Source organism: Gorilla gorilla, chromosome 5 (genome assembly GCF_029281585.2).
Source record: "Gorilla gorilla gorilla isolate KB3781 chromosome 5, NHGRI_mGorGor1-v2.1_pri, whole genome shotgun sequence".
Classification (NCBI taxonomy): Eukaryota; Metazoa; Chordata; class Mammalia; order Primates; family Hominidae; genus Gorilla; species Gorilla gorilla.
Window position 1 is genome coordinate 147718631 of NC_073229.2, and position 12904 is coordinate 147731534.

The window sequence follows — 12904 nt, forward strand, 5'->3', positions numbered from 1 at the left end:
TGTACTCAGCCATATCCTGACAAAGGAAATGAGTGCTAGGTAGTAGCAGTAACTGAAATGAGCAAGGGACCATCCTGAAAAAAAAAAAAATAAAGACAAATCTCAAAGACTAGGGTCAAGACCACCACTCAGGAGAAGGGAAATGCTAGGGTAAATGTATTATCTCCCTTTCCCAAATATATGAAGGGGAGGTAACTCTAAAGTGAAAGGTAAGTACTTGCATGTTGGATATGCTTCATAATAAGTTTTACTTAAGCAAAAATAAAAATAAATCAAGGAAAATTAGACCGAAAAAATGGCAATTTATTTCAGAGCAGTTATTTTTTACTCTATGGTAAGCAGAGTAGATGCAACCCAGTTCTACAACTTAGGTCAATCTCACAGGGAAAGCCTCATTTTTTATTTTCCTGATTCTGCACTTCAGCCTTAGAACAAACTAAGACAACCTCACTGCTGTGGGCAGATGCAGGCAGTTGTTTTGCAAGCAGAGGTCAACCATTTTTAAGAAGATACACACACAGTAAAGTCTCTAGAGCTCACAATAAAGTATACAAACTTACATAGGCAGATTTTTGTTTTACAGGTACATTATCAACTATTTTTAGCTGAAATATTAATATTTCTACAGAGGCAAGCATGGAAAAACACAGCAGAACTAGTAAAGACATACACACACCTACATTTATTTGCCCAGGAAGACAAAAAATTATTTCTGATGATTCAGACTTAAGGAGAAATTAAATGTTTCTGTGCATGTTTTATTGCAACTTTGCGTTCTCTTTGGGGACTGGATTCCATCACTGGTGTCACTGACTGTGGATATCTGATGTCAGAAGAATCCAGTAAAGCCTCCACATGGCGTGCCAGTTCTGTCTCCTTACACTTTAGCCAGGAAATGATGCTATTCAAGCTCCTGTCCAATTCAGTAACATGTTACTAATTTAGACTTTGGAAAGGTATTTTTCTCATAGGGAGGCAATGCCTGATTTGTTACCTTCAATTGCTCTTTCCAGCTAAGGCTATATTTGTATAAATTGCAAAATCAAATTTAAAAGATTCGAGTCATTAAAGGTAGAAATTTATTGTCCAACAATCTTAAAATAAAATTAAGTTTTCTATATTATGTTAATACTAGCTTCTGGTTATTTAATAATTTGCAAAGATAGGTGAATGTCTCCACTTAATATAACATGAAATAATGTGTAATAGCATAAAATTTTACTTAAACATCATGACATCTTTTGAGGACCAGTTCACTTAAACCTGAACCAAACCTGGATACAAGAGACTTAGAAGAAAGGCAAGGCAGTCATTATTCACCTCCACATATATGTCCTTTGCAATTAGGTGGATGTCCAATGTCTCTGAAAAGGTGTTAAGTCTCAGCACCAGATGCTAGTTGGAATCATAAGCCATATTTGTAACCGGTAAATCTTAAAAATTGTTTTGTGTCTTAGAAAGCACAGAGGTCAAAGTATCTTAATCCAGGTGTGAGTCTGCCCATAAATTCTTAAAGGTATGAGTTTCTATTTGAATTTTGAGAAGGGAAGAAGGGAAAAAGACATGGAAAAAAAAGTTACAATTATCTTAATGTGTTAGGAGGCAACAAAGGGAAATCCCTTTGTTCTACTGAGTCACTGGTAGCTTTGCCTAATAAGAAAGAATTAGCACTCCACTAAAGTTGCCGGTGTCAGTAATGGTTTCAAGGGCACTGAAGGATTTAAGAGAAGCGCAAATTAATTTCAAAGAATGTAGGAAGTGTATTTCTACTTCTTTTACTACTCCTGACTTTCCCCTAACACTTTTCTGGCGGCTGGTACGGAGGTATGAGTGAAGATAAGGGAGGAAAAAGTAGTATCTCCTCTTAGATCCTTATCGCTATTCATCTCTCACTCCAAGACTAAAAGCTTTTGAAATCCAAAGAAAACATTATCATACTGGGCTTTAAATGTATTTACAACTTTCTTTCATTAAGGAACTCAGAGAATTTAAACTCTGACTTTCATGGTTTATCATTCAATGGCGATAGCAATGAAATATATCTTCCTCACACAGACTGTTTTTCCAAAGTACAATGCCAAACAGAGGAGGAGTTATAATAATTTATTATGGTGTTGAGAATAAATAAAAACTAGTCATATTTTTAGATTATTCTTTATTTCAGGATTCTGATGATCTGTCAAGAATTATTTTAATTATTTTAATAATCATCATATGAAAGATGTTATAAATCTATAGTATACTAATATAATTAAAATATCATGCATTTTGATAGGAAAATGTAGACATAGATAAAACTATTAAAAGATCTATACAAAAATATGTGCATCTCTGACATCCATTAAAATACAGCTTAATGTTGAAGTTAATTAACACTGGAGTCAATCTGCTCAATTCAAATCTGATTTCCATACTTACTAGCTGTGTGAACTTCATTTCCTCATCCATAAAATAAGATTAACAGTAGTGTCTACCAGATAGGATTATATGGGGATTAAAATATGTTAAAATGTAAAACATTTAGAGCATCATTTGTGTCAAGTAAGCATCATGTGAATGCCAGCTATTATTATTATTTGTCTCTCTTTCTCACTAAATAACTAAATTTGATGAGGGCAAGAATTATGTCTATTTTGTTCCACATTAAATTTTCAATGCCTAACATGATGACTGGAATATACTAGCCACTTGAGAAATGCATACTACTTGAAAAAATATTCAACCATGATTATGAGTTATCAATTCTTGCATATTTTAGAAGGTGGTGATGGATCATATTTTACTTATTTTTTATGATACAACTTTCAAAATACTATTTAACTACTAAAATGATTATACATGAAAATTTGAAAAAATATTTTATTTCTAAATATTTTAAATTTCTATTAGAAATACAAGGGAAAGTTGCAAGATTTTACTACTTGTGGAAATAAGATATGCCAAAGGTACTTATAAACTGCAACGATTGGCCAGGTGCAGTATCTCACACCTGTAATTCCAGCAATTTGGAAAGCTGAGGTGGGCAGATTGCTTGAATCCAGGAATTCAAGACCAACCTGGGCAACATGGTGAAACTCCATCTCTACAATAAATAAATAAATAAATAAAAATGAGCTGGGTGTGGTAGTGCACAACTGTAGTCCGGCTACTTGGGAGGCTGAGACAGGAGGATCCCTTGAGCCCAGGAGGTTGAGGCTGCAGTGAGCCATGATGGTGACACTGCATTTCCACCTGGGCAACAGAGTAAGACCCTGTCTCAAAATAAATAGAAAAATAAAAGAGAAAACAGAAAAGCAACTGCAACAATTGAAAGTTTTTTATATTTCAGAAATTTTTTTCATGTACTGTTTTTTCTAGAGCACTGAAAAGCTAAACTGTAATTATATTAAGGACATTAAGCATGTTTTTAACATTGCTGTATTTCAAAATTTATAGATGCTCATACAAAAACTAGATAAACTATAAGTAAGTATATTATGCCTATAATAAAATGTTAATAAAATATAACTATTTCAACAGAAAAAAACTGAGAGCAAGATTTAAAACCAAGCTTAAAGGAAGGAACTTAAAATTTCTATTCCCTTTGTTCTGCAGATTTAATATTATTACATTTCTCTAGCATTCCTTATTAATGATTAGGGTATTTCAGTGATAATCTACATTCTATTTTGTCTTATAACACTTGTCTCTATATTTATGGTATTCTATATGAAGAAATTACAAAATTTAGCCATTTACTAAATATATTTATGCTGGACATTTGAAAGGACAAGGATAGATTTTAATGATCCTCTTGGTAGTCCAAGTTAGAGTTTTCAAGTATAATGGAGAATTTTCTTGTTCTCATGACGTGTGCTGAATGTCCCATAGGAACATACAATTACTCAAAGGGTGTAATCTCTAAAACTTCACCAAACTCCAAGTGAAGATTCACTTCATTAGTTTCTCTTCCTCCTCATGAGGCCATTTAATTCTGTCAAAATGTTACATAAGGTCTATGTCTACCACAGTGCCAATGGTAATCATCAGGTCAATACATTTTCCCCAGACTCTCGGAGCTCAACTTCCATATGTAACTGGGAAGAACAGCCACAGGTATTCAAAATGAGAAGGCTGGTAGTAGCAGCAACCAATGGAACAAAAATCAGTGAAAATAGATTGTATCAGTGATTCCTATGAATGAGCTGATTTTGTAGTGACGTATTTCTAAATTGTTTTGTTATATTACATGTGTTTTGCTTATGATAGTTTTTATCTACTTATGATTATACCAAATCTTGCTGTTGAGTAGACAGATAGTTTGTAATTTTGTCTAAGACTTACATGGCCAGTTTAAAGCATGCAATTTTTCTCTATTAATATGGCAAACTGTTAATAAATTCAGAATGTTATCAATTGAAGATTTTCAAATGACAGATTCAAGAAGTTAAAAGAATAATCTCTGTCATCAAGGCAATCATCCTGATTCTTTTAAGATGACAATTCTGTTTACTAAATTATTATAAGCGTTGTGTATTTCAAAGAATGCCTCTCATTATGTTTTCTCTAGATACCTCACAAGCACCAGATAAAATAAAATGCCTTCTTACATTATTTCCCATTTTAATATTAAAAAAACAAATTATTTATTCACTTAAACATAGAATCTTTATAAGAATCTGCCAATTGTTATTAGAGCACAACAGATTAATTGTAACAGATGAACAAGCAAATCTTGTTATCTATTTAGTGGCTAATTAAATAATGCCAAACACAGCTGTTTGCTGAATTATTAATATTTTAGATAAATATTCCAGATTATCTGTAGATATCTGTATATTCTTTGATTTTCTAAAACTTTTTATGTTTCATTGGTAAACAAATATTTCTGGGGAAAGCGTACTACTCACCATTAATGAAGACTATAGAAAGGAATACTCTCTCCCCCTTGAAGCACCTAGTATGTGTATGACTTAATGGGCAACCACTCCAGATACAGTGATAAGAAGATATTAAGAACAGTTTCTTTCAGAGATGTTGAAGCCCATAAAGGTAAATTATTTTGGATCTTTATTTTATCGTGTTTGATTACTTGGTAAGATAAGCTGAACTTTTTCCAGAAAAAATAATAGATTCAACACTGTATACTAATGATCCTTAAAAATTTTCAAAATAAATATACTAAGATGATATCTACCTAATCTCATTTTTGCCATTAAATTTGTTATCTCAGGTTAATTCATTTTTTCTCTTCGAATTTTATTTTCTCCATCTATAAATGAGATATCATTTCCCATGTGTACATAAACCAGACAGTAGTACAAATGATTGCAAATAATACCTTTTATAGATTATCAATGGTGAAGTTTGCAGATTTGGAGATTTGAATAAGATTTTGGCTGTATTAGCGTGTTTCATATTTGATGATGTGCTAGATAAGACCGATGTGTCTGTACATGAGAATTATCTGGGGAGATTTTAAAACATATTCCTGAGCTACTACTCAAATGTTATTAATTTGTCTCTCATGGCAAGGAAATTTTTAGAGATCTACAATTTAAATAAACTCTCAGGTAATTTCAGAACCACAGTCCAAAGTGAAACTACTGTCTTGATCAATGTTTCTCAAATTTTAATGTGCATAAGAGTCATTAGGGATCTTAAAAGGCAGATTTTAATTCATTATGTCTAGATGGAGCCTAGATTCTGCATTTCTAAATAGGTCCCATATGATGCTAACATTGCTGGTCCACGGGCCATGCTTTGAATTTCAAAGCTCTAGTCCAGATGAAACTCTTGATAAAATTATCAATGTATGGCATCACAATTTAATCATAGAATCGTAAAATATCATAGCTAGAAAAGACCTGGACATCAGTAAATCTGGCAGTTTTGTTTTACAGGTGTGAGAACTGAGAGCCACTGAAGTGACTTGGCCATAGCTGGTTAACAGCAGAAAGGGAAACAATACCAATACCTCCTTGTTGCATTCATTCAAGCTTATCTGTCATGTTTAAAATTTTGATATGTTTAGATGATGAGCATCAACTATGAATAGTTATTCCAATGGCTTAGGTCAATGCGACAGTGATATATATATTAACTTAGTTTGCATCCTATCATTCATGTTTTGGGATTTTGTTAACAGTAGATTTATATACATTAGTCATTGTGTGTAAACAAATTATGCAGTTATTCACTTATCCTTGACTGTCTAACTCACTGGCCTCAGGATGCATAAAATTCCCTATTTATAGCATTACTCTTTTGGGTTGCAATGGCTCTCACTCTGATTGTGAGTTAGAATACCATTGTGGAGATTTTAAAAATTCAACTATTTAAGGCTTGACCCCTACAGATTGTTATTTAGCAAATCGGAGATGGGAGGTAATCTAGAATTCTGAATTAGAAACAAAAATTAGATGATGTAGACATTTGTGGCTTTCCTGCTAGAATCCAGTATTCCTGATAATATTCCTCTTAATTTTGGGAACCACTTTTTTCCCCATGCTAACCCACCCTTCATTTCCAAGGGTGGGGGCCCATTTCATAGGCCTTGATAAAGTGCATATTTCATCTCTCTGTCCAACTGATTGTCTCCAACAAGGATATGCTACTAAATCCAGATTAATGGGAGTGAACCAGATGCTTTCGCAGAGGCATTGAGGAAGAGAACAGGCTCTTCTACTGAGCTGCTAAAGTAAGATAATTTTGGCCTCAACTTTCTGGTCCCCATAATAGCTGCTAGGAGAGAAAAGCCTGCCTGCGACTGAATCAAATGAAACAGAGGAAGGAAAGCAGGTTCCAGAAGTGAAGAAAGAGGATTTACTAATAACATGATTAAAAAAAAAAAACTATATCAAGTCATTTCAGAAGCCAACTCTATATATGCCTTTCAATCACTTGAACAGAAAAAGTGTTTTTTTGTTTGTTTGTTTGAGACAAGAGTCTCGCTCTGTCACCCAGGCTGGAGTGCAGTGGCGCCATCTGGGCTCACCACAGGCTCCGCCTCCTGGCTTCACGCCATTCTCCTGCCTCAGCCTCCGAGTAGCTGGGACTACAAGCGCCCGCCACGACGCCCGGCTAATTTTTTGTATTTTTGGTAAAGACGGGGTTTCACCTTGTTAGCCAGGATGGCCTCCATTTCCTGACCTCGTGATCCGCCCGCCTTGGCCTCCCAAAGTGCTGGGATTACAGGCGTGAGCCACCGCCAGTGTGAATTGGATTTTGGTCTCTCACAAGCAAAAGAGTTCTAATTAAGACATCACTTTAATCTGACACACAGAGTTGAGAAGCATTGGTAAGGCTTCTGTTATGCTTTTTGTTGTTGTTGTTTATTTTATTTTTCAACAGACCCTTTCTAAATGAAAATCTATAATTTAAAATAGGTAAAGCTTTAAGCCATCTGCATTCAACTAGCACATTAGTTTCTCTTGAATTTGAAACAGGAAACATACAGAACTGCAGAGGTATTATTTTAGAATAACTGTATTCTGAAATACATTAGACCTAACAGCTTCCTCCTCACATCCTTTTCTCTATTACTCATCTTAGGTACAGGTAGAAATATAACACCAATGAAATTATTCTTGCTCCAAGAGGAACTACATAAAATGGCTGGGCCTGAGTTGAGTTGCCTCAGAGACTCTTTTAATTCCTTCTGATGTTGGCACCAAAACCTGATCTCTTGCTTTCCTTGGCCTGTTAATTCAGGCTCTGGTTTGACCCACCATTATTTGTTTCATCCTGGGTCAGTTTGCGTGCGTTAACAAAGATGAGCTCTTTTAGTAGCACGAAGTACTACAGTTGCCTGAGTCAGTGGGCTCAGAGTTTACTCCTTAGCAACTACCTGGAGAAGTGACTCGATCCTAAATCTCCTTTGACCTCGCCCTCCTCAGCCTTTTTCATTTTGAGCCAACCTCCACACCTACTGTCTATTCTCTCTGGGCTTTGTCCCCCTCTCACCCCCATCACAGGTCTGCTCCATGCTTGGGAAAGATAGGCAGAAGATAAAGCTCTAAGCTCCTCATGCAGCCTGAGAGCGATATGCAATGGTGCAGTTATGGAGATGAGCTTTGATCTAGATTTATTTAGAGGAGACGTCCAAAGATAAATGTATACTTAACAATGTTACTAGGGCTACCTAGTAACCAATATTCTGAGGCTATGAATTTTAACAAGTTTAGTCATCTTTCCATTCTCCTTCCTTTTTTCATGCACCGTATTTTTCAGACACTTAATGTTCAGCCTGGTGTAAACCACTGAATCTGCTGGCAAAGATGGATGCAATGAAAGCTCTGACACACATACGTCTATCCATCTTACTCCCGATGACACGATACAACCTTCTGAATGGCCTAATCCTAAAGTCTTGAATATTTATGATGCTTAAATTTTCTGGCTCTTTCTCATTCGCTCAGACTGCAAGAGCTATTGTGGATTGTAATAAAGTAAGAAAAATACACAGTGAAAGAACTGAGTTAAAATTTACCAGGCAGCTCTTTTCAACTTGCAGAGCTTTAGGGAAATTTAAACATGCGACTATAGGGGGAATTGTAATTTGTTTTGCTGTAAGTGAGGAATCTCTTCCTCTGCCATTGACATGCATCAAGTACAATCTCATAGAACATCATCCTCTATATTGGGTCTAGCTTATCCTTAAGGACAATTTCTTATTTCAAAGAGCAAGTAGTTAGCAAGAAAGGAAATTAAACATAATGTAGATTGGCTTCTGGTGTTTTCCTCTAAGGCAAGAGGTAAACCTATAGCCCATAAGGCCACCATGCTCCTAAAATTAAAGATCAGTTTCTCCTGTCCAAAAAACTAAATGTGCATAACTCTGAATGACTACAATTATTCTTTCCTAACTTTAAAGCTAGATGTCAGGAAAAGACATTACAAAACCTAATTCCTTGTTAGGAGCCTATTATTATCTTCTAAAATTACATATTCCAAAGGATATAAATGCTGTAATGATTATTCTTATATACAGATATATTATAGATGGAGGTTTAAGTGAGAATAAACTGTAAAAAGGAGGTAGAGATAGGTGCATCTGTTAAGTTGCACTTAAAAGTGTTAGTACCAGTATTTTATTAGTAAAATAAACCACTAATAAACCAGTATTTTATTTTTGAACATAGAGAAAAACACTAAGATACCTATGCTGAAAAAACACATATTATTTAACTTTGCTTTAAGACTTTTGGGTTTTCGCTCTCTCTCTTTCTCTCCCTCCCTTTTTCTTTCTCTCTGAGTGTGTGCATGTTTGCGTGTGTGTGTGTGTATGTGTGTGTCTGTCTGTCACTGCGTCTGGCCCTGGTTTTAACTTTAACTTTGGGTCTTTATGAATAATTAAGGGAATTAAAATTAATTTATATTTCTAAAAAATAGATATCATTACTATTATTCATATTTTCATATGCTTTCAGTTCAATTTATTAATGATAACATCATATAAAGATTTACCCTCTTCTTTATCAAATATACAATGCCCCAACTATTCTATCTTATTTACTGCCTTATTTGATCATGTATTCATTAAATTTTTAACTGTGGTATTTGCAGGACATTTTACTAAGTAAGGTGATCTTTTACACCTTTGCAATTACGTAAGCTATAAAATAACATGTTGCATTGATCCTGATGCTAGCAATACCACATCAAAACTCCATTACCGTCATTTATTATTTTATTTAATAAATGTTCATCATTAGTCTTTGGGAATGTGGTAAGCAAATAGTACATGTTCTCTTCCACCAGCTCATTGCTTGGCTCATAGAAAACACTTGAAAAAGATTAATTGAAAAATACATTTGTTGATTGAGTTTAATCCCAGAAGGCATAAAACATGTCCGAATTCTGTATTAGTGATTAGCTAAGGATATACGTTGTACCATCGTGAATCTTAGACCTCTGTGCTTTGCTCTCACTCAGAAACCTAGGAGTTACCCAGAAAGCAAAATGTTTATTTTCTATTACAATCATGCTCAATTTTTTCCCTTTTATATTTCTTAGAAATTTTGCTAAACTCTGCATCCCTTCCTACAAGTTCTAAAATTTTTCATCATAAGTTGAAGGATTACAAGTGATATAATTTATAGATTATTGTAAATGTTGACATTTAAAAATAAAGTTGCCATATCCCTTTTAAAAACTGAGTTGATGGACTCCAAACACTATAATATTTTTAGATGTCATTATCAACTTAAAATATTTATCAAAAAATTATTTCTTAACATTTGGAAGGTTTTCATCTTTCTCTTTTCTCTTTGAATTCATATTTTCATTCCACCTCTCTCACAAAAATTTTACCCAAGAGCTACATTATGATTCTCTAAGGAAAAAAGTGTACATATTGAAAATTTTAAATTTCCTCCATATTCTGTGATTTCACATCCTGTAATATATTAACCTTTAGACTATAAGAATCTAAGAATCTAAAGGTTAATATATTGCAAATCTTCATAAGTTATTATTAAACCTGAAAAATGAATTTTTTTTAGAATGCCATCTAGTGAATGGAGTTTTAAAATCACCTATCTGTGGATTAATATATTTTACAGTTAGAATGAGACAGCGTTCATCAATAAATCTAACCCTATATTTTACTTTTAAAGATACAAGTATTGAGAAGCCTTATGCACATCTGTACACACACACACACACACACACACACACACACACACACACACACAATCTTATTAGGGCAATGTTACTTAATTTTTTTGTCTCCTTCCAAGTAACGTTGAATACCACAAAGAACCAACAACAAATTTATTTATATTTGAAGTGGAAATAGTACGGTTGTAAACCGGGCATGCTCTCAAGCAGATCAATTTTAGGAAAACATTCAAATGACATTCAATTCCTTTAAATCTCTCTGCACTTTTATACCCCTTAGAAAGTGAGGTGCTAACAGATCCATGATGTATACCCTGGTGTGAAAAATATTGCTTAAAAGCACACTTCCAGATGTGCAAAGTATATCACTATACACAACAAATAATTTTTTCAGAAAATGTGATTTATGATAGTATTTGGTTTTCATGGTTATAATTTTTAGACAACTATGTAATAAAATATAGTATTTTCTAAAGATTCAGTGCCTTGGGGTCTCATCATGAAGTGTTTAGTAATAGAACTCAGTATTTTAAAATTTTGACAAGTTGAAAAATATGCATGAAGAATACAAAGACACTAGGTACTACATGTAATACCCTGAAGCTATATTTATATATAACAACAGATTCCACAGGCTAGCAGAATCAAATATTTCATCCATATTAATAATCTGTTTAATAATCAATACTGCAACCCTGAGATTAGTCGACTACACCATTATTCCATATCAAATTAAAAACTGCAAACTTCAACCATAAATAACAAACTGGCCGAATTTTTATTTTGTTAAGAATAGCAATAACTCAACAAATAAAACTAAGTGTATTCAAATAAAATGTTTTAGGTAGATATAGGGCAGTTGAATAAAAAAATGCTACAGCCTGATAATTTAGGCAATATAAAATGACTAAATATTATTGAATATATATGAATTTAGAAGGGTATTAATGAAGAGTCATTTAGATGTGTAAAAATCAAATGTTTTAAAAGACTATCATTCTACATTGCCCCCAAATTCCTTCTTAAACCAACATTTGTAAATGTAAACATGAGTAAAATAACTTATAAGACAAGAATAATTTATAGAATTTCTCCCCTAATAATAATGTTAAAAGTATACTTAAAATGTAGAATATGTATTATAAATGTTTTATAAAATATTACCTACTGCTTTAAAGCTCTCATTGCTTCTATACTTCCATGAAAGAAAAGCTTACACATAAAAAATAATAATTACAATGAAATAGATCTTCTTGAATTCACTTTCAACTAAGGTTTATTATTACATAGCCTCTGTACCCAAGATAGAGCATCTGAGATTTTTACTTAAATGACAATTTTTTTCATGTAACTTTGTGAATAATACTATTAAGAAAATATATTCAGGTGATTTAAAGTCAATTCTCCTAATTTTGAGTATGTAATCTTTAAGGACATTAGTGCACATGTGTTGAAGGACATATATCCCTTAGACTATTTTTGACTAATAAACATTTCTAACATTTTTAAAAGTACCCTAAACAACTATTTAATAGTTTTTCTGGCAAAAATTTGATTTGCTGAATCAAGGAAATAATTTAAGAAACAATAGTAAAACAGCTTTGTATGAATTTGCAGTTTATACTAATTACTATATGAAGCTTAATTTTAAAATAATTTCAAAGAAAAATTTAAATCAAAAGAAAATATTTTTTATTAAATAGTAAATATCAATTTATGAAAAATATGGCTTTATAATAGTCTTATGGAATTCAGTTTATAAGTATAAATGAGCAAACATTATTTATCTGTTTTCCCTTCTTCCATTTCCAATGAAAATAAACGTGCATAAGCTGTTATTTCCAGATAATGACTAATAACTCACTTAAAGTTTGACTATGTTCACTCTCTATGGGAAATCAGCTATAAATCTCTTGAAGTTTATAGACAGATCTAGAATCTCTAAACCTGAATTTGATGGCTGAAGTCTGTCTTGAGTACTTGAGTTCTCATTCTGGATTTGCAGGTGTATAAACCCTTCCTTTCTCCTCACAGAGCTTTATAAACACTTTCATTTCTGGATGCCTTTGCCATAGTTGAGTTTGACTGGCTTAGCTCTTTTTTGCTGCGTAAGTTACAAATCCAAAGTTTCTAATTTAACATACACTAAGTGGATTTTACCCCAGATAGTGTGGGGTAGTCATCATTTTCTCAGGGAAGGCTGAAACTGTAAGTTTAGATCCCATTGTTTGAATCCACAGTAGGTATTAGGAGAGAGCAACAGAAGCCAGGGTTATCTTCCTGGGTAAACCCTCAACAGCCT

The 12904-nt window shown here is 33.3% G+C and overlaps 1 protein-coding gene across 49 annotated transcripts in view; it reads right to left on the reverse strand.

Moving 5' to 3' along the window:
- TRDN (triadin) overlaps positions 1 to 12904 on the reverse strand; it is a 419844-nt gene that overhangs the window by 316553 nt on the left and 90387 nt on the right. The window lies entirely within an intron of this gene.